The sequence below is a fragment of the Bos grunniens genome, chromosome 2, assembly GCF_055505025.1.
Source record: "Bos grunniens cultivar Pamir isolate PY7600 chromosome 2, Bosgru_T2T1.0, whole genome shotgun sequence".
Taxonomy (NCBI): Eukaryota; Metazoa; Chordata; class Mammalia; order Artiodactyla; family Bovidae; genus Bos; species Bos grunniens.
This window is the reverse complement of record NC_141166.1, coordinates 125,235,286-125,261,981: the sequence shown is the minus strand read 5'-3', so window position 1 is coordinate 125,261,981 and position 26,696 is coordinate 125,235,286. Positions and strand designations below refer to the sequence as shown.

Here is a 26,696-nt window from a genome sequence, read left to right as displayed (position 1 = left end):
TTCAGATTCAGCCTCTATCAGATATACTAACCAAATCATCATCAATAGATCTTGCCTGTAAGTAATTCTTTTTTTCTTCAAGAAGAAAAGAATATAGGAAAAGTTGGAGAAGGAACAAATTAATGCAAAATAGATATGTCCAAACATTTAAAAAGTTAACTTTGTTTAAAACAACAATACCATCAATGAATTGGGTAGTTACAACATATAAGTAAGCAAAATGAGTCACAGCAATGTCAGAAAGGAAAGTGTGTGCTCAGTTGCTCAGTCAGGTCTGACTCTTTGCAACCCTTTGGACTGTAGCCCACCAGGCTCCTCTGTCCATAGGATTTTTCAGGCAAGAATACTGGAGTGGGTTGCCAATTCCTCCTCTAGGGGATCTTCCAGATCCGGGGATCAAATCCTGCATTGCAGTCATTGGGGAAGCCTACTGTATAGAACAAGGCACTCAGTGATCTGTGGTGACCAAAGTGGGAAGGAAATCCAAAAAAGAGGGGATACATGTATACATAGAGCTGACTCATTTTTCTGTACAATAGGTACTAACACAACATTGTAAAGCAGCTATATTCCAATAAACCTTAATAAAAAAAAAAAGAAAGCACTGGGGTAAAGGAAGAGTCTCCTAAAGGGCACCTGCACTGCCTGTGAAATGGTAGAGTGTTATGTGACACTGGACTTAGATTAGTAAGAACGCATGTTATAAACTCCAGACAGACCACTAAAAAGGTATTAAACTAAGGGAAGAGATAAAATTGAATAATATACATTGTTTAACTGCTTAATTAAAACTTGAGAAGGCAGAAAAAAAGGCCAAAAGAGAGAGAAACAAAGAATAAATTTAACAAATAGAAAACAAAGACAAACATGGTAGTTATTACATCAACTGCATAAAAAACTCACTTTAATTACATCAATTAAAAGAAAAAACTGCATAAAAAACAGGCTAACTATCATGTACAAGAAATCTGCTCTAAAGACCCAGGATAAAAGTAAAGACTGTTATGAAGGAAGTTGCTACAAGGGCAAATGAAGCTTGTTCATGTTGGAAACACTGGACCCTGCTGCTGCTGCTGCTAAGTTGCTTCAGTCGTGTCCGACTCTGTGCGACCCCATAGACGGCAGCCCACCAGGCTACCCCGTCCCTGGGATTCTCCAGGCAAGAACACTGGAGTGGGTTGTCATTTCTTTCTCCAATGCACCCTGGACCCTAATGGAGAGCAAAAACCTAGGAGTTTTGTATTTATAGGGTCAGGGACCAAAGCTATTTATCCAACAAATCCCCTTAAGTATTGGCCCATGGCAGTTTTTGGAGGGCATTTACACCTGACACTATATACAGAAAACACTGTACCTATATTATAAACACATGTTACACTGACTCTATGGATGTGAGTCTCAGTGAACTCCGGGAGTTGGTGATGGACAGGGAGGCCTGGTGTGCTGCAATTCATGGGGTCGCAAAGAGTCAGACACGACTGAGCGACTGATCTGATCTGATGCAAATAGAAACACACACACACACACACACACATATATGTATATACTCACTACTTATAATTACATGAAACATCTGTTGTAATTTCTCACTATTATACATTCTATGAAAGCAAGGTACTTATAGTCTGATTATTGCTATATCCCCAATGCCTGAAGAATGACTAGAACAAATAGATATTAAAAAAGGTTGTTTAATAAATAAGTGAATAAACTAACTATATTTTTGGAGGTTGTACATATCATTTATTGTTTATAGACTTGAATCATGATTTTGGTGGTGTGTACTATTTGAGTAGATGGAAAAAATATGTTTGAAATACCCAAAATACACATATTATTTTTCTAATATAATTAATACTTATAACTCTTGCTATCTAAGTACCTGTGCAAAATTCAATGCTTCTTATACTATAATTTTCTGAAGGATAATTTGTAAGATTGCAATCTAGATTCCCTAAAGCTAGATATTGCTGCTAAGTCATTTCAGTCGTGTCCGACTCTTAGCGACTCCATGGACTGCAGCCTACCAGGCTCCTCCATCCATGGGATTTTCCAGGCAAGAGTACTGGAGTAGGGTACCATTGCCTTCTTAGTTATTTAATATTTTCTGTTACTTAGACATAATTTCATCCAATTATGTTTTCTTATACAACAGTTTATTCTATTTTCATTGTTAGCTACTTTAAACATAGCATTATACAATAGATCAAAAAGGTCAGAAATATGATTTTATTACATAATAATAAAATTAAAAGGAAATAATAAACATTTTAAAATTCCAAGTGCTCTGAAGCTTATAATAGCAATACAGATATCCATTTTCCCTCTAATAACTTGAACTGGAAGGGTTCACGACAACATTCAACAAGGCTATTTAGAGGCCAAGATTAATTCTTTTGGATTAGATGAGAAATTTGTGTATTTTCTCATACTGCATTTTGAGAATAGAAGATCTAAGAAGTTTTGCATATTTGTTAATGTATGTATTACTTTAAAAGATGGCCACATGGAAAAGAGGAGATAAGAGCACCTGAGAGTGTATGTGTATATTGCATACAGATATGTATAAACTGCAGATTTTTGGAAGGAAAGGTGAATTGTTAATTAATTTTAGACTAGTTCTACTTCTTCCTAAAGTCAAACAGTTTTCTCTCCTTTTCCCCCTTTTCTTTTCATTTCCTGGCTACAAAATGAAATTGTCTTGCTGAGAAGAAAATAAGGTAAAATAATAGTTCTCGAAACTTTTAGCCTTATGCATTTTTAGAAAATATTTTCCCCAAAAGCAAGCATGACACTGTAGGTGTCGCATTGGAGGAGTTCCCCAGATGCCTTGCGAAGATCATAATGCAACCATAGCTTCCATAATAAGAGGAATAATACATGGAGACCTGCTGTCCCTCCCATTAGTGCCTGCAGGCTCTGCCCCTGCGGTTAATTCTGCTTTGTCTTGAACTCCAAATGGGAGTGATATTCTGTGTGTTTGATATATTGTTAGCACAGCAGGGAAAGCCCGTTTGAAAATAATCATATGTTTCAGGTATCCGAAAGAAAAGGGACATTTTGCAAAGAACAGCATTTTAACTTGAAAAACTTAGAACTAAAATTTGGGTGGAGAAGACACAATGAAGAAGGTAAGAACATTAACACATATTGACTACCTCAAAAGAGCACTACACGTAAATTATCTCAGGCTTGACAATATTAATCCTCAGGTGAAAACTATTAGCCCCATTTTACATATGATGAAAACAAAACTAGAAGGAAAGAATAATTGGCCCACAATCCTATACAATGTGATGGGGAGTCTGACATTTTGTTTACTCTTGCTGAGCTACCCATGAACTCTCTTTCCATGCCTGACATTGTTTTCTTTTAGGATAAATCAATAGTGGCCTAAAGAATTAACCCAGCAAAAAAGATACATAAGAGATACAGATTTTTAAAAACATTAAAATTTTAAAAAGAAAGTATATTTTGTTAAAATATAAATTTAGTTAAAATTTAAACATATGATGATGTAAAACATTTAATACTACTAGGATTACTTAGTGAACATATATACTTAAAACTATGACAATGCTAGTTTGAATAACAAAATGAGCAAGATATGATTCTTCAGTGATTGAGGCTCTGAACAATGTAAGGAATGGGGAAGGAAGTGACCATGTAACCTACATGAAACCATAACCAGGTGACTTGATCACATCACTGGATAAAATTTATACTCTAGTTTTCTAATATAAGGGAAATACTATGCAAACAAAGTTTTTGATATATTCAGTTTCTAGAAAACATAATACAAGTGCATTTTAAGAATAAATAGTGAACTCGCTAGTTAATATTGAAAATTTTCTACCATTGAGATGATATCCCTGCTTTTTATTTTAAAAATCCCAGGCTGCTATTTATGGCTGTAATTTGATAAAGATATCTATAGGGTTCATACTCATGCTACGACAAAAGATTTGAGTAAGGCAAAGAGAAAAAATATGAAAATGTTCTAAATTATATTTGATGAGGAAATGAACCTATATATTCTGGAACTGGAAGAAAAATTCTATTACCAAAAAAAAAAGAAACTTTCTGGAGATATCTTCAGAATAAGTAATGACAATACTCATAACTGAATATTTCTATAGTACAAATTGCATGCCAGCCTCATTTCAGGATACTGCATGTATTTCACATCATGTAATTCTCACAACTTAATGTGGTCGGTCCTCTTATTATTGTCAACTCACAGATAAAGTCACAGGGACACAGAGAATTTAAGAACCTGCCCTAGGTCAGATAGTTAGTGGGTGGCAAAATCAGTACATAGGAAATCTGTACGTAGGAAGCTTGGCTTCACTGTTGTATTATAATGATAGAAGCTGATGACAATGAGCTATAAAAACAAAAACACAGCACAATTCATGATTGTCCAAATGACTGTGCTTTAGAGCTAAAATTGGGATCATAAGGACAACAATAAAAAAGCATTTCCTACCTGCTGTTTCAGTAGCCTGAGTCCCTCCCTGCAAATACTCCCCAGAGAGAAACTCCTATGTGCCCAGGCATGCTCTTTTTCTCCTTTACGAAGTCCTGCCTCCAGAAATGTCTGCTGCCAGGGCTCCTCTGCCCACTGAGCCGTGTGACCAGCTTTTTCCTGCTGTTCTTCCCCAGGCAGGTTCCCAAAGGCCCTAGTGATCATACTAAGGGTAATAACTCCTGTCATGATCAAAGCCACTGTGGAGGCCTCCAATGCTGTGGGTTAGAGCAGAGTCTGATGTTCCAAGTACGTAGGAAGTGTAGAAATGTTTTCATACCTTGTAAAATATGATCTGAGCTTTCATCTACAGCTTTTTTTTAACACAGAGATGACATTTAAGTACAATTAAGTATTTACAAATAAATTCAGCATGAAAAGTACATAATATTTTTCTTCAGACTATTTTTGTCTTTTTTTTTCTAATCTACAGCATTTAAATCTTTCTGTAGAGAACTGCTAACAACTTTGCTCTGTCTGTCTCTCTCTGTCTTTAGGAACAAATCACTAAGAAGATTGTATCTTTTATTATATCAGTATGTGCCACAAACAATTTTAACCTTCTCTTTTTAAATATCAAGACTATCAGACTGGAAAACCATAAAAGTCTGAAAAAAATATGAGAATGATAGTAAATATGAAATGTGAAAACTATTTCTAAAAGAAAATAAACTATCATTTCTGATGTAACTATAAAAAGTATTAAAATAAGTCAAACTAAGGCTGGAAATGGAAGCACTGCTGGCTCAGTGGTAAAGAATCTGCCTGCAATGCAGGAGACACAGGAGACATGGGTTCATTCCCTGAGTCAAGAAGACCCCTTGGAGGAGGAAATGGTAACCCACTCCAGTATTCTTGCCTCGATAATTCCATAGACAGAGGAGCCTTGCGAGCTACAGTCCAAAGGGTTACAAAGTGTTAGACACTACTGAGCAACTGGAAAATTTCCACAAGGCTGGAAAATATGTTATAATTTGGAGACTAAATTAGGTATGTTACCTCAGAAGCTATACTACTCGTGACACACAAGTACCCAGTTCTGTGCGTGACCTATTGTTGACCAAGCAGTATGCTAGATGGATTCTTTGCTTATGAAGAAGGATAAACAGGGTTCCTGGAGTAGAGGAATACAAGAGCTAGTGAGCTAGAGGGCCACATAAAGAGATGGTGTCAACCTGGTAACATTAAGTGCTATGGTAAAGATTTCATAGGACCCTTTGGAGTACTTTAGGGTCAAGTGAGGTTTCTGGGGAAGGTGACAAGTGAACTGAGCTGTAAAGAAGCAGTAGCAATTATCCAAGAAAAGAAATGTCTGAATAGGTTCCCAGAAAACGAGATACAGTGTACATAGTCACAGAGGTTTGAACAAACTTGATGAGGTCAGGGAACAAAAGCAGGGTATTATTAACAGGGTTTAAAGCACTAGGCAGAGCGCTTAAAAGAAACAGCATGGAGAGTAAGTAAAAGTGTGACCACAAAGTCTGTGGCACAGGAAGGACCAGGCAGCTGTTTGGGTTACTCATGATAATTAAGAAGAGAAATTGGGAATAGGGAAGCTTGGTAACACACTTTTACAATTGCTCAAGCAAGAGATGGTGAGAGCCTGTGTTACAAAACCTATAGGTAAAAAACTGTTCGATTCTAAGATCAAAAGTCACATTGATTTTAATAATACAATTCTATCATATATTTATACCTAAACAATTTATAAACAATGAGTTTATCAAATCTTACTTTGAGGACTCCATCTAATAGTTCTATAGATTTAATGTACACAGTCACTGGTTTTAATCATGAAGTCCCACTATCAATCAACTCCACATTACTTTTCTCTCTAAAGTACTGACTCTGCATCCCGCTGGCCATGAGTCACTCCCAGTGTCTGTAACTGTACGTGTGCACAAGCAACTCTCCAAGCTTCGTGAACATGGGTGGATTTCAGGCCTGGGTGGCTACTTTTGGTTAAGAAGTTCCTTGTGTTCAGTAATAGGCATCCCAGGAAGTACAGGCTCTGCCACACTGTCAATCATTGTCTAGCTTTGTTCTCTTTTCCTTAGGAGATATTTCACTGTTACTAAACAATTCCATTGTAAAGAACAGCTACAGGGTGCTAAGAGCCATGCTAGGCATTTCTGAATTATTCTTTATGAAAATTCTACAAGATTGATATTCTTAATCTTAATTTATAGATAAGGGGAAGGAGGCCCAGAGATTAAGCAGCTCTTCCAAATTTCAGAGGTACTGGGTCGCAGCATTAATATTTAAAACCACACCTGGTTATCTCAGCTTTGAAGCCCTGATCATTAATATGTAAGCCTGAAGGTATGCAATTCAATTTAATACCAAAAAAATCCTCGGGTACCTGCTATGTGTGAGACCAAAAGAAGGTGTGGAATGGAAACATAAAACCAAATTGTTCTCTCCTCAGCAAACTAGTAGGGTAGGAGACAGTCCAAAGAGATGGCTATAATGCTGTGGCACAACTGCGATTAGACCACAAGTGAGAGAGAAATCACTTACTTAACTCAACAAGGAAAGAAAATAAGGGAAGAATGAAGAGGAGATGGCTTTAAACAGAATTCTAAAGAATGAAGAAGAGACTCCAACTCAGAAAGAGAACATTTGTCAGAAGGAACAGTAGGAATTATGACATGGAGTTGAAAATTCCTGGAGTTTTCTGGAAACAGCAAGTTGTTCAGAGTTGCCAGAGAGTTTGTGAAGATATACTCAGAAAACAAAATTGGGGACAACCCTGCTCTAAGGTTTGGAAGGGCTGTATGTCTTGATAATATAGATCTTTGTCCTATAGACAAAGGGAAAACTTCAGAAGTTTTAAACCGGCAAAAAGAAATGATTACAACTACCTGGGTGGGTAATATAACTCTCAACACCTCTTTCTTCAAGGTAATTTTTAAAATGCATAAGTATCCTTGATAATCATATATATATATATATATATATATATATATATATATATATACACACACACACACACATGCACGCATACATACATACATATTATATAAAATAATTTTTTCATGATGGTTTCAGGTTTAATTTGATTCTGTTGCCAACTGACAGAAAATGTTTCATAATAATTGTAGTTCAAAGGAAGGGAAAGTAACAGAGAGGAGCTAACTGCTTCCTCTGCTTTGGGTTCAGTTGCACTCAATCTTTTCTGCAGAATGAATGGATAGCTCATATGCTTAAGTTCTATCTTCCTTTTATATCAATGTATCATTTTAAAATATTCTTCATGTGTTGTTCTCAGTACAGCATGATTTTACAGTTTTATGTCTTTAAATTAGAAGGGAAATCACTAAAAGCAATTTTTGACAAGCAAATCATTGTGATATGACTATTACATGACCCAATCTCTTTATTATAAAGAGAAAAACATAAATCTAGACATGTAAAAGGATTTTGCAAAGGTTATTATTTGTTTCTTGTTACAGAGTTCTAAACGGTTCTCAGTTATTTATCCATTAAACAAGTATTTACTAAATGCCTATACTATGAGGTCTCCTCCTCAACAGCACCCTTCAATATTCCAAAAACCACAAGTAATAACTTTTCCTCTTAAAGTGAAGCAGAGAGAACCAATAAACTTTGCCTCTTGTCAACTTACAAGAAAAGTAAACAAGAAAATGATGACTTTTTATCCAGGCAATAAACTACATAATAGTTATAAAGAAGTTTTAAAAAAGAGAAAATAGTTATAAAGCAGAAATAAGGTATGAAATGCCTGAAAATTTCTTGATAAAGTATTTTTTTTTAATTTTTTTAAAGAAATTCTGCTAGCTTATTGCTAGGTCTCCATCTTAGAAAAATAGGACACTTACCCAAGAATGTCCCCAGTGAGTTAAGAGAGATACGACTGTGTTATCAAAGACACAGTTTTTGACCTGTGTAACGGAAGACTCTGAACTTCTCCCCATTTTGACTGTGGGAGCTGAACTGCAAGGCATAGGTAACATTCTTTTTGCCAGCTTTTATTTGCCAAGTAGAAATGAGATCTTGAGGCCACAAACCATCAGAGAAGCAGATTAATTAACAAATACTGCCTAGTATTACATTTGTCATAAGAAAAGGGTGATGAAATCTTTTAGGCCAGTCTGTGCCGTAGTATTCTGAATTTCCCCCTCACTGAAATGATGAAAAAAAAAAAATAGAGAAAAAGTTACACATGGTCCTTGTCTTTATGGAGCTTACAATCTAATGAGGCTGAATGAATGAAAAAGAAGAAAATAAGCTCAAAATTGCAAGAAGAAAATAATTACAAACTGTTATGTTTTCTAAAACAAGAGTTTGTAAGGAAGAAAAATGTTAAACAAGACAGATATGAGGAAACAGTAAAGATTAATGCAGAATTAAGTGAATAGAAAATAGATAAATCATAAACAAAATCCCCCAAAAGTGGTTCTTTGGAAAAAAAAAAAAAAGAAATTGGCAAATGTTTAGCTAGATTTACAAAGACAATGGAGAGGAATGAAAGAGAAGACATCACTACCAAGTTTATAGAAACATCAACACTTATAAACTCATACAACAAACAAAATTGCCAGTATATTAGGTAACATCGTTGAAATGAAAAAAAATCTTGTGATGACACAAACTGCTGCACCTTATTCAAGAATAAATAGAAAATTTGAATATATGTAAAACATAAAGAGATTAATTAGTAATTTTCAAACAATAAGCAAATAAAAACTCAGACCCAGATGGTTTCACTGGTGAAGGCTATACGACGTTGATGTAGTTACACCACTTCACAAATTCTTCCAGAAAATAGAAATGAAAATTTCCCAACTTACTTCATGAGGCCAGTATTACTCTGACCCCATGGCAGAGAAAGACATCAAAGAAAAATACATCCTAACCTAGACAGCTTGTTAAAAAGCAGAGACATTGGCCAACAAAGGTCCGCCTAGTCAAGGCTGTGGTTTTTCCAGTGGTCATGTATGGATGTGAGAGTTGGACTATAAAGAAAGCTGAGGACCGAAGAATTGATGCTGTTGAACTTTGTTGTTGGAGAAGACTCCTGAGAGTCCCTTTGACTACAAGGAGATCCAACCAATCCATCCTAAAGGAGATCAGTCCTGGGTGTTCGTTGGAAGGACTGATGTTGAAGCTGAAACTCCAATACTTTGGCCACCTGATGCGAAGAGCTAACTCATTTGAAAAGACCCTGATGCTGCGAAAGATTGAAGGCAGGAGGAGAAGGGGATAACAGAGGATGAGATGGTTGGATGGCATCACTGACTCAATGGACACGGGTGGACTATAATGGACATTATGGACATTATGGGTTTGGGTGGACTTCGGGAGTTGGTGATGGACAGGGAGGCCTGGCATGCTGCGGTTCACGGGGTTGCAAAGAGTCAGACATGACTGACTGACTGAACTGAACTGAAGTTAACTCAATGTTTCTTAGGAATAGAGATGTAAAATTCCCCAACAAACTATGTAGAAATAAACAGAATCAAATATATAAAATGCATGGGACACTATGACCAAGTAGGCTTTATCTCAGCAATGTAAGATTGGTTTAACATCATAAAACCAATCAATTTAATGCATCAGTTTTAATAGAATGAATGACAAAAATCACAAGATCATCTCAATAAATGTGGAACAAAGATTTGACAAAATTTCATACTTCATCATAAGTACATTCCTCATCTTGATTTTCTACAAGAGTGCAGAAACAATTCATTGTGGAAAAAAAAGGTTTTTCAAGAAATGGAACCACCAGACATTCATGTGCAAATCAGTGAAGCAGTACTGCTATGTTATATCATACACAATAATAAACTAGAAATAGATCATAGACAATAATGTAAGATTTAAAACTATCATTTCAGTTCAGTTCAGTCGCTCAGTCATGTCCAACTCTTTGTGACCCCATAGTTTATAACATATTAGTAAAAAAACCAGCAGGTACTAGATCTCTATGACCATGATTAAAGCTTTTTTAGTTATAACAGTAAAAACGCAAGTAACAAGAAAAAAATAGGTAAGCTGGATATAAGCAGAATTTTTAAAAATTCCTTTTTTATTGCAAAAATTAAACCATAAGTATAAATGTGAAAAGATAGCCTACAAAATAGAAGAAAATATTTACTAAGTGAAATGTCAACAAAAATGACATATTGTATAATTCCATTTATATGAAAAGTCTAGAATAGACAAATTTACAGAGAAAAAAATTGTGCTGTTATTGCTGAGGACTGGGTAACTGGTGAGAGGGGATACCTGCTAATATAATTTCTTTTTTGGAGGTGAATCAAAAGTACTAAAATTTGATTATAGTGATGGTTGTACAACACCATGAATAGACTAAAAACCACTCAATATAAACTATATATGTATAAATGTATGGATTGATTGTATACAATCCATACTTTGTATGGCATACAAAGCATATACAATACCAAACTTTGCACAGTATACAAAGTATTACTCAATGAAACTATTAATATGACAATATAGTTTTAGCTATGGTTTTTCCCGTCTGTCATGTACAGATATGAGAGTTGAACCATAAAGAGTTGGTTGAGTGCCACAGATTTGATGCATTTGAACTGTGGTGCTAGAGAAGATTCTTGAGAGTCCCTTAGACAGCAGGGAGATCAAACCAGTCAATGCTAAAGAAAATCAATCCTAAATATTCATTGGAAGGATCGATGCTGAAGCTCCAATAATTTGGCTACCTGATGTGAAGATCCAACTCACTGGAAAAGACCCTGATGCTGGGAAAGATGGATGGCAAAAGGAGAAGGGGGTTACAGAGTAGGAGATGGTTGGATGGCCTCACCGATTCAATGGACATGAGTTTGAGCAAACTGCAGTAGTTACTTATGGACAGGGAAGCCTGGAGTGCTGCAGTCTATGGGGTCACAAACAGTCAGACACAATTAAGTGACTGAGCAACAACAACAACAAACTTTAAAGTATCACTTTGGTTCTGCTGATAAAAACTTTATTGTATAAGATGAAAATTAAAGTACAGCCAAATATTGTCTTGGATTATGTAAGAATCCAGTTTCATTCAGAGGTAATTTTTTAATCATGGAAATAGAATAGGCTTATGTAAATAGAATTTCTTTCAAGAAAATTTCATATAGGAGAATTAAGATCAAAACTTTTATTTCTATGAGTAAGACTATCAAATTATTAGGGCTAGTGCTTCCAATGGAAATGAATTAAAAAGGTGAATAAAATATCAAAATCTCCTCTCAGAAGCATTGCAGGGCTGATAGGATGATAAGAAATCTCCAGAAAAATAACTTGAGAACCCAGAGAGGAAGTAAATGCAAAAAGCTACTTTTACTGTGAGTGATTTCTTGGTATTTCATGAACTTGGATTTAGTCTCTGACCCCTCAGCAAGGTATTCAGCTAGAAATCACCACTCTGGGTCTGCCTAGTTTAAAGTCTCACAGGTTACCCACCACCCACAAAGACTGGATTCAAACAAGTTTTATCATCAGTATCAGAGTAAATCAGAGGTTATCTTAGTCTTGACACCAATAAAGAAAAGAAAAATCATTAACATAAAGCAGGACTGAATTTTAATCTTTGAAAGGATAAATAAAATTGACAAACCATTAGCCAGACTCATCAAGAAACAAAGGGAGAAAAATCAAATCAATAAAATTAGAAATGAAAATGGAGAGATCACAACAGACAACACAGAAATACAAAGGATCATAAGAGACTACTATCAACAATTATATGCCAATAAAATGGACAACGTGGAAGAAATGGACAAATTCCTAGAAAAGTACAACTTTCTAAAACTGGACCAGGAAGAAATAGAAAATCTTAACAGACCCATCACAAGCACGGAAATTGAAACTGTAATCAAAAATCTTCCAGCAAACAAAAGCCCAGGTCCAGACGGCTTCACAGCTGAATTCTACCAAAAATTTAGAGAAGAGCTAACACCTATCCTGCTCAAACTCTTCCAGAAAATTGCAGAGGAAGGTAAACTTCCAAACTCATTCTATGAGGCCACCATCACCCTAATACCAAAATCTGACAAAGATCCCACAAAAAAAGAAAACTACAGGCCAATATCACTGATGAACATAGATGCAAAAATCCTTAACAAAATTCTAACAATCAGAATCCAACAACACATTAAAAAGATCATACACCATGACCAAGTGGGCTTTATCCCAGGGATGCAAGGATTCTTCAATATCCGCAAATCAATCAATGTGATACACCACATTAACAAATTGAAAAATAAAAACCATATGATTATCTCAATAGATGCAGAGAAAACCTTTGACAAAATTCAACATCCATTTATGATAAGAACTCTCCAGAAAGCAGGAATAGAAGGAACATACCTCAACATAATAAAAGCTATATATGACAAACCCACAGCAAACATTATCCTCAATGGTGAAAAATTGAAAGCATTTCCTCTAAAGTCAGGAACAAGACAAGGGTGCCCACTTTCACCACTACTATTCAACATAGTTTTGGAAGTTTTGGCCACAGCAATCAGAGCAGAAAAAGAAATAAAAGGAATCCAAACTGGAAAAGAAGAAGTAAAACTCTCACTGTTTGCAGATGACATGATCCTCTACATAGAAAACCCTAAAGACTCCACCAGAAAATTACTAGAACTAATCAATGATTATAGTAAAGTTGCAGGATATAAAATCAACACACAGAAATCCCTTGCATTCCTATACACTAATAATGAGAAAACAGAAAGAGAAATTAAGGAAAAAATTTCATTCACCATTGCAATGGAAAGAATAAAATACTTAGGAATGTATCTACTTAAAGAAACTAAAGACCTATATATAGAAAACTATAAAACACTGGTGAAAGAAATCAAAGAGGACACTAATAGATGGAGAAATATACCATGTTCATGGATTGGAAGAATCAATATAGTGAAAATGAGTATACTACCCAAAGCAATTTATAGATTCAATGCAATCCCTATCAAGCTACCAACGGTATTCTTCACAGAGCTAGAACAAATAATTTCACAATTTTTATAGAAATACAAAAAGCCTTGAATAGCCAAAGCTATCTTGAGAAAGAATAATGGAACTGGAGGAATCAACCTACCTGACTTCAGGCTCTATTACAAAGCCACAGTTATCAAGACAGTATGGTACTGGCAAAAAGACAGAAATATTGATCAATGGAACAAAATAGAAAGCCCAGAGATAAATCCACGCACATATGGACACCTTATCTTTGACAAAGGAGGCAAGAATATACAATGGATTAAAGACAATCTCTTTAACAAGTGGTGCTGGGAAAACTGGTCAACCACTTGTAAAAGAATGAAACTAGAACACTTTCTAACACCATACACAAAAATAAACTCAAAATGGATTAAAGATCTCAACGTAAGACCAGAAACTATAAAACTCCTAGAGGAGAACATAGGCAAAACACTCTCCGACATACATCACAGCAGGATCCTCTATGACCCACCTCCTAGAATATTGGAAATAACAGCAAAAATAAACAAATGGGACCTAATTAAACTTAAAAGCTTCTGCACAACAAAGGAAACTATTAGCAAGGTGAAAAGGCAGCCTTCAGAATGGGAGAAAATAATAGCAAATGAAGCAACTGACAAACAACTAATCTCAAAAATGTACAAGCAACTCCTACAGCTCAACTCCAGAAAAATAAATGACCCAATCAAAAAATGGGCCAAAGAACTAAATAGACATTTCTCCAAAGAAGACATACAGAGGGCTAACAAACACATGAAAAGATGCTCAACATCATTCATTACCAGAGAAATGCAAATCAAAACGACTATGAGGTACCATTTCACGCCAGTCAGAATGGCTGCGATCCAAAAGTCTACAAGCAATAAATGCTGGAGAGGGTGTGGAGAAAAGGGAACTCTCTAACACTGTTGGTGGGAATGCAAACTAGTACAGCCACTATGGAGAACAGTGTGGAGATTCCTTTAAAAACTGGAAATAGAACTGCCTTATGATCCAGCAATCCCACTGCTGGGCATACACACTGAGGAAACCAGAAGGGAAAGAGACATGTGTACCCCAATGTTCATCGCAGCACTGTGTATAATAGCCAGGACATGGAAGCAACCTAGATGCCCATCAGCAGATGAATGGATAAGAAAGCAGTAGTACATATACACAATGGAGTATTACTCAGCCATTAAAAAGAATACATTTGAATCAGTTCTAATGAGATGGATGAAACTGGAGCCTGTTATACAGAGTGAAGTAAGCCAGAAAGAAAAACACCAATACAGTATACTAATGCATATATATGGAATTTAGAAAGATGGTAACAATAACCCTGTGTACGAGACAGCAAAAGAGACACTGATGTATAGATCAGTCTTATGGACTCTATGGGAGAGGGATAGGGTGGGGAGATTTGGGAGAATGGCATTGAAACATGTATAATATCATGTATGACACAAGGCGCCAGTCCAAGTTCGATGCACGATACTGGATGCTTGGGGCTGGTGCACTTGGACGACCCAGAGGGAGGGTATGGGGAGGGAGGAGAGAGGAGGGTTCAGGATGGGGAACACAGGTATACCTGTGGCAGATTCATTTCGATATTTGGCAAAACTAATACAATATTGTAAATTTTTAAAATAAAATAAAATTAAAAAAATTAAAAAAAAATAAAGAACATGGACTAAGACATGACTGAGCACTCTCTTGCAGGATACTGGACTAGAGTTCAATATATCTGTAGGAACTGAAGAGAGATAGAGACATTAGAAACAAAGAGAAAGAAATAGAGATAGAAAGCATGCATTTTCTAGCTCTGTTCACTGAGAACGCTTAGAAGCAATGACATTCCAGTAGAAAACAACACACTTAGATCCCAGATATTTGTGCCTTTATTGATCACCAGAGTGTCTTGAGTAAATGAAGGATCTAGGATTGAGAGAAGAAAAGGAAAGATAAGATGGGAAAATCATGTGGAGTTGGCCAGAGAGGAACTGCCTGAAGAATTATGGGACACATCAGAATAAACAGAGCCAAATTGAACAGTCACCCACTGGCTAAATATTAAACACATTTAGCATTAAAAATTTAATAGTAAGCAGTATATAAATTAGGAATCCATAACTATATATTAATATAAATAGGTATATGATTATAAAATGTTTGAGAAGAGAAAAGTGTTTTTAGATAGTGTGATGCTGACTGCTAGATGAGGAATATGATTTTGGAATCAGGAAAATCACCACTTCACAAACATCACAGTGATAATTGGTTTAGGCAAGAATTACTTACAGATGCTAAAATAAGGCGATGAAACATTAGTGAAAATGTGATTAGAACTAGGATACACAATAATGGGACCAACTGGGCTCATGTGTCTCCTGATATGATGCAATGAAAAGAACATTCCATCACTTCCATGACACTCCTGTGAAAGATTCCAGGATTATCAAAATAAGGGATTTCTACTTAAAAGAGAATGATTTAAAATTAATAGATGGTAAACTAGAAACCTTTCTTCTTTCCCATCTCTCAGCTTTCATAGAATTGAAGACTGTTAAAGTCTTGCCCTGGATTAGACTATGGCTTAAGGGAATGTTGTGGGGGGTTTCATCTTCTATCCAGACCACTGAAACTTTCTCCATAACAACAGTAAGCTTCCTTCTCTGTCTGATATTTCATGTGTTTACTGGAGTAGCACTTTTAATTTCCTTCAAAATCTTCCCTTTGCCTTTACAACTCAGTTAACTGGTGCAAAAGGTCTAACCTTCAGCCTATCTCACCTTCTGACATGCCTTCACTAAGCTTAGTCATTTCTAGGTTTTGATTCAAAGTGAGAGACACTTTTTATTTGAACGTTTAGATGCAACTTTAGGGTTATTAACTGGCCTAATATCAACATTGTTGTGTCTCAAGGAAGAGGAAGGTCTAAGAAGAGGGAAAGAAATGATTGGTCACTGAAACAGTCAGAACACTTGCATTTACCAATCAATTTTGCCATCTTATATGGGCATGGTTTGTGAAACCTCAAAACAATTACAATAGTATCATCAAAATCACTGATCATAAGCAAGTGTAACAATATGACAATGGAAAAGTTTGAAATACTGTAAGAATTTCAAAATGTGATGCAGAGACATAAAGTGAGCATATGCTCTTGGAAAAATGGTGCTGTTAGACCTGCTTGCTTCAGGGTTGCCATAAACCCTCAATTTGTAAAAACTTCAATGTCTGAAAAGTGCAACAAAATAAGTTATGAAAATGTACCTGTATTGTGCACACATGCACATTTAAGAACATTAATTAAAGGAGTTAGAATTAGATGCCTTTTGGAATTAGGATCAAAGATAAAAACAATGGAACAAAACAGTGAACTATTAAATAAATGAAGGATTAAAAATGTGCTATGAATCAGGAGTATGATTAACTCATTTATTGACATCTAGTCTCAAAATTATAAAAAAGAAAATAATTAGATTCAATATTTAGGCCAAAATCTCTGTAAAGACTAAACAACCTACATGCTATCTGTATTAACTGATTTTATTAGAGTCTGTGGTCACAATAAAAAGAAAAAGTATTTATTTTACTGACAGAAATATGCAGTAAAAATGAGCATTTAAGTAAGACGGTATAATAACTTCTGGAAAGAACTTGACATTTCTCTAAATTAAGTTCTAATTATATTTTTCCTACTGATCTTTTGTACTGTACAGACTTAAAATAGGGTTGAATCCTAAAGGAACCATATAAGTCTACTTGTTTTTAAGCACACAGTAAAGTCCTGCTGTGTCAATAATTACCAAAATAGGAGCTCTTTGGCTAGTAGGACCCCCCACTAGCCAAAGTACCAGTTTGTGATAGACTGTCAATAATTTCTTATGGACTGAAGGAATGGATGTAATGATTATGATGTGGATAACAGAGAGGGACAAACTGCATAATTAATTGGCATAGCCCAGTATACTTTGATTAATTGATAGGTCATTGAAATAACAGAGGCTGCTTAAAAGCCTTAAGAGTATAATGAATTCTTGACTGACATTGTATCCCTGAAATTGGTTATTTTTCTATATGTAAGATTAAAAAACTGAGGTTTCTCTCCAGTCAAGTGTAGCCGTCAGTGTCAAAAGTTTAGAAAGAGTTATTGACTTCTACAGTGAGATATCAAGATTCTGCTTTTGTTCATGGCATTATTCAGGAATCTGAAACAGATAGGATATTATCATTGGGAAGCAAAATGTTTCCAAAATGGATTCTTCCCATCCCCCTCACTGTCTTTTTGCTGGCATGGTGGTTGTTTAGTGTTTTGGTAATGGAAACTTCACATATGGAGATATCCCTTTTCTTCAGATAGCAGTTATTAAGCTAACTGCTAGGGCTGCTGCTGCTGCTGCTAAGTTGCTTCAGTCGTGTATGACTCTCTGCGACCCCATAGACGGCAGCCCACCTGGCTCCCCTGTCCCTGGGATTCTCCAGGCAAGAACACTGGAGTGGTTGCCATTTCCTTCTCCAATGCATGAAAGTGAAAAGTGAAAGTGAAGTCGCTAAGTCGTGTCCGACTCTTAGCAATCCCATGGACTGCAGTCTACCAGGCTCCTCCGTCCATGGGATTTTCCAGAGAGGCTACCAAATATATGTACTTCAAATCTCAGTAATATGCATTTGAAACACCTATCAAAGTCCAGACTTCGATTCAATAGGTTTAGTTGAGGCTTGGGATTCAGAATAGTTAAGACATTCTCAAGCAACACTAATGTGACTGTAATGCAATTTGAGTGGAAATTTAAATTACCCAAAAATTAATGCTTCAAATATAACATCAATATCTCCCTTAGCTGAAACCCATGCATAACCAGTAGTCAGTTCCATTCAGAGAAAGAGCAATTAATTGAATAATCAGATGTTTTTCTAAATTTTAAAAGTATAACACAGTAAAATATTTTTAAATTAATATTAGCCCCCAAATTTAAACAAAAGGGGTTATTAGCATAACACTAACCATTAAGATGAATACAAGTTTACTTGTCAATAATTTGCATACACGAATATGCAGGTATATAAATAGGTGGTGCTGTACCTTTAAAGGAAAATCTGGTTTCTTACTTCTCAACTTTTAAAATCAAATACACTCTACAGTCCTTTTTCATTTTGAAAGTAGCTTTCAAAAATGTATGAAATACACCACTTTTTCCTGTAGATGTACTCTGAAGATTGTAAAACATACTTTGTAGCAGAGTTTTATTCTAGCAGAATAACTACATATTTGCTTCTTTACCTCCTAACTTACTCCTACAAATTGAGGCTACCACTAAAGATAATTTATATTGTACTGTGTCATGTAAGTTTTTCAGGAGCATCTAGTAAAATTTATAGCCATTTGTCCACCTAAACTGGATTCCATTCCATCTAGTAAAAAGGTTCATTCCAATGGAAATCTTTTCAGTCCCTCAGAGACTCAATTTAGTTCTTTAGGAGAGGACAGAGGATAGAAAGTGACTGTCCATACAAGACTCATATTAAAGTGACTAGATGCTGCAAGGTGCTGTCAATGGTATACTAACAGTTTTCTTTTTAAATTCAGTTCACTACTCATGAATTGCCAGATGGATCAGAGTTACTTGTCTTTAGTTTAGTTACTTTAGTTAGTCACTGCTAACTAAAACAGAAGGCCCATCTTAGTAGTTCATGGCATCACTGATGCACATAAATTTCTCACCTTAATCACCTCACAAAGAAATAAGTCTGTCTCAAAGGACAAAATATTCAAGTTAACATTAATGAAATAACCTCTCTCTTTAATCATGTGTCTGTGTGTTAGTCGCTCAGTCGTGTCTGATTCTTTGTGACACCATAGACTGTAGCCCAATGGCTCCTCTGTCCATGGAATTTGCCAGGCAAGAATTATTGGAGTGGGTAGCCAATAGCTAACAGTTAAACTTGGAACCAACACTTTGTGAAAAGAATCTGCAGGCTTTATGCTTGGAAAAAATTTTCTATTATTAAACTTTAGACTTGTGAGTTAAGCAAACGTATGATATAATTCTCCAGGTATACAATTGGTTTATAAATATTTTAAAGCTTGTTTCAATATAGAATTCTCACAATAAAAAAAACAGGTAGATTGCAAAAATTATCTATTAAATTGATAAAAATCATAAACTGACACATTTTATCAGAAAGTAAATTCTGAAAATATATATTAGCTCCACAGACTTACAGTTATATTCTACATAATTAATATTTGCAAAATATAAAATTTTGTCAAGTGGATTAAAAATGTTTTTCTTATTTTGTAAAGTTAAAAATAAGAAAAAGTCTAATTAGTTAACTTCCAGAGATTAAAAGATTATCTACGAATTGCCTAATAAAACTAAACTTCACTAAAATAATTTGTCCCTTAAAACTTGTTTTTTTGTCTATGTCAGATATAAATCTAGATTTTCTTTTAATTGCAATTCGAATGGTAGCCAACTGAAACTCTTTTGGAAGCAAACTAAAAATAAGTATTATCTTAGAAGAGAGAGTAGATATTTCGTATGGCACTGTCCCAACTATCTCAGGAAATGCCTTCTGATAGATGGAATATGTTCCTTGAAAAATCCAATATGACAGTTCTTATACTTTTATCTTAAAAATACAGTGACAAGATCAGTACAAAATTCAAAAGGTGATTTAAAGTCTCTATGTTTATTAATATGAGAGTTTTGTGATACTTAAATCTTTTAAAATGCTTTATTTTAAAATATATTTCACATTATTGAAAATATTATATAAAGGATTTTAATTTTATTGTAGCTACTTAATTAGATCATGTCATGGACAAACAATCCAAAGTGAAATAAAATATGTTAGAAATGTGGAATTTATATAGCTTCTCCATTTATTATATACAGTATTATAGCTTATAATATAATTTTGTTTACAGTTTACTTAGAGCTAGTGAACTTAAGTTTTATTATCATTATTTTTGCATTCAAATATTTCTTAATAAAAAATTACCATCAGTAAATTTTGTTTTATAGACAGTATGTATAGAAAGCATTCTGTGATAATTAAGCACACATGTTATACAATTGACTCATTGGAAAAGACTCTGATGCTGGGAGGGATTGGGGACAGGAGGAGAAGGGGACAACAGAGGATGAGGTGGCTGGATGGCATCACTGACTCGATGGATGTGAGTCTGAGTGAACTCCGGGAGTTGGTGATGGACAGGGAGGCCTGGCATGCTGCGATTCATGGGGTCGCAAAGAGTCAGACACGACTGAGTGACTGAACTGAAGAAAAGCAAATTTGTTTGAATCTAATGTTTACATTAATGTTCCTTTAAGAAACATAGTTTTAGTGACTTAAGACGGTATTTTCTTTTTTTTACAGGGCCACTACTTTTTTCAGTAATAAATATTTTCATAATGCTGCGAAACAGAACTAAGTTGTGTCAGACTCTCTGTGACTCCATGGACTTTAGGCCAAATTCCAAATCCTTGGGATTTCCCAGGCAATAATACTGGAGTTGGTTGCCATTTCCTTCTCCAATTTTTCATAACAATAAACTTTGTTTGTTGATAAAAATATCTTTTAGATTCAAATTAGAAGTAATGAGAAAAAGATGTTACTATAATCCCACAACAGAATATAAATATAGTAAAGTCTAAACATGTAAGTCGCTTGCTCCTTGGAAGAAAAGCTATGACAAAACTAGATAGCATATTAAAAAGCAGACACATTATTTTGCCAACAAAGATCAGTATAGTAAAATTATATCTTTCCATTAATCAAGTATAGATGTGAGAGTTGAACCATAAATAAAGCTGAGCAATGAAAAATTGATGCATTCAAACTGTGGTGCTGGAGAAGACTCTTGAGAGTCCCTTGGACAGCAAGGAGATCAAACCAGTCAATCCTAAAGGAAATCAACTCTGAATATTCTTTGGAAGGACTAATGCTGAAGCTGAAGCTCCAATATTTTATCCACTTAATGTGAAGAGCCAACTCATTGAAAAAGACTCCAGGAGATAGTAAAGGACAAGGAAGCCTGGCATGCTGCAGTCCATGAGGTTGCAAGGAGTCAGACATGATTTTGCAATTGAACAAGAACAAAAACATATAAGCATAGACCTGATGAAGCTGATAAACTCTAATTTCACCATTAATTACTGTTTATGTAACTTTTACTTTATTTTTGCTTGACTATTAAATGAAATAGATAATAAGAGAATATGGTAATAATGTTGGATTTTCTGAATACAAATTGTTTTACTGTGATTATGCACTCTGCAGGGAAGAAACAAAAATAGTATAAGATATTGGGGATAACAGGCAGGTGTAGTTTAGATGCATAAGAAATCTAGTTAACTAAATTTAAAGGAAATAAAATTGGTCTAAATAAAATCACATCATTGCAATAGAATATGTGCTGATCAGTATTATTCTGAAGTTCATTTTCTTTTGGGAAAAGGAATTTTTCACACAATGTCATTAACTGGGACAAAAAGAAAAATCAGAACATTTACATATTCACTTACGAGATGCTGTGTCCAAAGTGTGTGTGCATGTGTATGCAACATGTGCATGCACATATTATCATATACCATTAAAAGTGAATGAAAGAAAGTGGAAGTGAAACTGAAGTCATGTCCCACTCTTTTCGAACTATGGACTGTAGCAGGCCAGGCTCCTCTGTTCATGGGATTTGCCAGGCAAGAAAATCCAGTGAATAGATACTGGATTAGATAGATAGTGAACAGTGAATAGACACATTTATTTTGGTATTTTCACATAGTGGACTCTCACTCGATCATAAAAAGGAACAAACTACTGATTCATTCAACAAAGAGAATGAATTTCACATGTATTGAGTAAAAGACAGTGAACACAAACTAGTAAATATTATCTGATTAAAGTCTTCCCTGGTGGCTCAGATGGTAAAGAATCTGCCTGCAATGCAGTAGACTGGGGTTCAATTCCTGGGTCAGGAAGATCCCCTGGAGAAGAGAATGCCAACCCACCACAGTATTCTTGTGTACAGAATTCCATGGACAGAGGAGCCTGGGAGGCTACTGTCCATAGGGTCAGAAAGAGTTGGACATGACCAGGTGACAAACACACACACATTGTATGAACATCTAGAGCATGCAAACTAATTATTCATCACCTGGTGTGAATGGTCAAGGGATAGTGGGAAGACTGCAAAACATCTGAGTAAACTTTCAGGACAGAGATTAATATTCTATATTAAAACTGGAGTGACATCTACACAAAAGTATGTATTTCACAAAAGTCATGAAAAATTAAAATATGCTAGTATTGAGGTATATAAATTGTGCCTACATGTTGATTTAAAAAGGAGCTATATATGTGGGGGATACTGACTTCTACGTAAAAATATACAAGACTTTTCACAATTAAAATTATATAAAATTATCTAGCCCCATGAAGCAATATTCAGTTCAGTTCAGTCACTCATTTGTTTCCAACTCTTTTCGACCCCATGAATCGCAGCATGCCAGGCCTCCCTGTCCATCACCAACTCCTGGAGTTCACTTAGACTCACGTCCATCGAGTCAGTGATGCCATCCAGCCATCTCATCCTCTGTCGTCCCCTTCTCCTCCTGCCTCCAAACCCTGCCAGCATCAGTCTTTTCCAATGAGTCAATTCTTCGAATGAGGTGGCCAAAGTACTGGAGTTTCAGCTTTAGCACCATTCCTTCCAAAGAAATCCCAAGGCTGATCTCCTTTAGAATGGACTGGTTGGATCTCCTTACAGTCCAAGGGACTCTCAGGAGTCTTCTCCAACATCACAGTTAAAAAGCATCATTTCTTCAGTGCTCAGCTTTCTTCACAGTCCAACTCTCACATCCATACATGACCAATGGAAAAACCATAGCCTTGACTACACAGACCTTTGTTGGCAAAGTAATCTCTCTGCTTTTCAATATGCTATCTAGGTTGGTCATAACTTTTCTTCCAAGGAGTAAGTGTCTTTTAATTTCATGGCTGCAGTCACCATCTGCAGTGATTTTGGAGCCCAGAAAAATAAAGTCTGACACTGTTTCCACTGTTTCCCCATCTATTTCCCATGAAGTGATGGGACCAGATGCCATGATCTTCGTTTTCTGAATGTTGAGCTTTAAGCCAACTTTTTCACTCTCCTCTTTCACTTTCATCAAGAGGCTCTTTAGTTTCTCTTCACCTTCTGCCATAAGGGTGGTGTTATCTGCATATCTGAGGTTACTGATACTTCTCCCAGCAATCTTGATTCCAGCTTGTGCTTCTTCCAGCCCAGCGTTTCTCATGATGTACTCTGCATAGAAGTTAAATAAGCAGGGTGACAATATACAGCCTTGACGTATTCCTTTTCCTATTTGGAACCAGTCTGTTGTTCCATGTCCAGTTCTAACTGTTGCTTCCTAACATGCATATAAATTTCTCAAGAGGCAGGTCAGGTGGTCTGGTATTCCCATCTCTTGAAGAATTTTCCACAGTTTATTGTGATCCACACAGTCAAAGGCTTTGGCATAGTCAATAAAGCAGAAATAGATGTTTTTCTGGAACTCTCTTGCTTTTTCCATGATCCAGCAGATGTTGGCATTTGATCTCTTGTTCCTCTGCCTTTTCTAAAACCAGCTTGAACATCTGGAAGTTCACAGTTCACCTATTGCTGAAGCTTGGCTTGGAGAATTTTGAGCGTTACGTTACTAGCGTATGAGATGAGTGCAATTGTGCACTGGTTTGAGCATTCTTTGGCATTGTATTTCTTTGGGATTGGAATGAAAACTGACCTTTTCCAGTCCTGTGGCCACTGCTGAGTTTTCCAAATTTGCTGGCATATTGAGTGCAGCACTTTCACAGCACCATCTTTCAGGATTTGAAATAGCTCAACTGGAATTCCATCACCTCCACTAGCTTTGTTCGTAGTGATGCTTTCTAAGGTCCACTTGACTTCACATTCCAGGATGTCTGGCTCTAGGTGAGTGATCACACCATCGTGATTATCTTGTTCTTGAAGATATTTTTTGTACAGTTCTTCTGTGTATTCCTGCCACCTCTTCTTAATATCTTCTGCTTCTGTTAGGTCCAAACTATTTCTGTCCTTTATTGTGCCCATCTTTGCGTGAAATGTTCCCTTGGTATCTCTAATTTTCTTGAAGAGATCTCTAGTCTTTCCCATTCTGTTGTTCTCCTCTATTTCTTTGCATTGATCACTGAGGAAGGCTTTCTTATCGCTTCTTGCTATTCTTTGGAACTCTGCATTCAGATGCTTCTATCTTTCCTTTTCTCCTTTGCTTTTCACTTCTCCTCTTTTCACACCTATTTGTAAGGCCTTCTCAGACAGCCATTTCTTTTTGCATTTCTTTTCCACAGGGATGGTCTTGATCCCTGTCTCCTGTACAATGTCACGAACTTCATTCCATAGTTCATCAGGCACTCTATCTATAAGATCTAGTTCCTTAAATCTATTTCTCACTTCCACTGTATAATCATAAGGATTTGATTTAGGTCATACCTGAATGGTCTAGTGGTTCTCCCTACTTTCTTCAATTTCAGTCTGAATTTGGCAATAAGGAGTTCATGATCTGAGCCACAGTCAGCTCCTGGTCTTGTTTTTGTTGACTGTATAGAGCTTCTCTATCTTTGGCTGCAAAGAATATAATCAGTCTGATTTCGGTGTTGACAATATGGTGATGTCCATGTGCAGAGTCATCTCTTGTGTTGTTGGAAGAAGTGTTTGCTATGACCAGTGCATTTTCTTGGCAAAACTCTATTAGTCTTTGCCCTGCTTCATTCTGTATTCCAAGGCCAAATTTGCCTGTTACTCCAGGTGTTTCTTGACTTCCTGCTTTTGCATTCTAGTCCCCTATAATGAATAGGACTTTTGGGTGTTAGTTCTAAAAGGTCTTGTACATCTTCATAAATCTGTTCAACTTCAGCTTCTTCAGCATTACTGGTTGGGGCATAGACTTGGATTACTGTGATATTGAATGGTTTGCCTTGGAAATGAACAGAGATCATTCTTTCATTTTTGAGATTGCATCCAAGTACTGCATTTTGGACTCTTTTGTTGACCATGATGGCTACTCCATTTCTTCTAAAGGATTCCTGCCCACAGTAGTAGATATAATGGTCATCGGAATTAAATTCACCCATTCCAGTCCATTTTAGTTCGCTGATGCCTAGAATATCGACATTCACTCTTGCCATCTCCTGTTTGACCACTTCCAATTTGCCTTGATTCATGGACCTGACATTCCAGGTTCCTATGCAATATTGCTCTTTACAGCATCGGACCTTGCTTCTATCACCAGTCACATCCACAACTGGGTATTGTTTTTGCTTTGGCTCCATCCCTTCATTCTTTCTGGAGTTATTTCTCCACTGATCTCCAGTAGCATATTGGGCACCTACTGACCTGGGAGCTCCTCCTTCAGTATCCTATCATTTTGCCTTTTCATACTATTCATGGGGTTCTCAAGGCAAGAATACTGAAGTGGTTTGCCATTCCCTTCTCCAGTGGACCACATTCTGTCCGACCTCTCCACCATGACCCACCCATCTTGGGTGGCCCCATGGGCATGGCTTAGTTTCACTGAGTTAGACAAGGCTGTGGTCCTAGTGTGATTAGATTGACTAGTTTTCTGTGATTTTGGTTTCAGTGTGTCTGCCCTCTGATGCCCTCTTGCAACACCTACCCTCTTACTTGGGTTTCTCTTACCTTGGACATGGGGTATCTCTCCACAGCTGCTCCAGAAAATTATATTATAGTTTTAATAAAATTATATTATAGTTATAAACAATAAAATAAGCAATATTATAGTCTTATATATCTCACTTATAATAACTAGATCACTTACTTTTCTATAGTTTAATAAAACTAATTCTATACTCCATCAAACACATTGACCACTTTCAGATTGAATACTTAAGACATTTGCTGTAGAAATTGCCTTAATATTTAATAGTTTAAGGATATTCAGACAGATTAACAGTGTACTTTCTTAGGTGAATTGATTGAATCTTTGTAAGTAGGACAAATTTTATGAACAAGATTTCATGTATACTTGTTAAGATTAAGTACAAAGAATATAGAGTTTAAAAAGTCTGGAAGTTTGATAGTTGGGACTTAATTGTTTCCTAGGTAGTTCCATTTATCATTCTTCAACAGATTAGTTTTAATGTT

At 35.9% G+C, this 26,696-nt stretch overlaps 1 protein-coding gene across 1 annotated transcript in view; it reads right to left on the bottom strand.

Annotated features, from left to right (window-relative positions):
- The window catches only part of ZNF804A (zinc finger protein 804A), a 352,626-nt gene that overhangs the window by 77,110 nt on the left and 248,820 nt on the right, over positions 1–26,696 (bottom strand). The gene's annotated exons all lie outside the window — the stretch shown is intronic.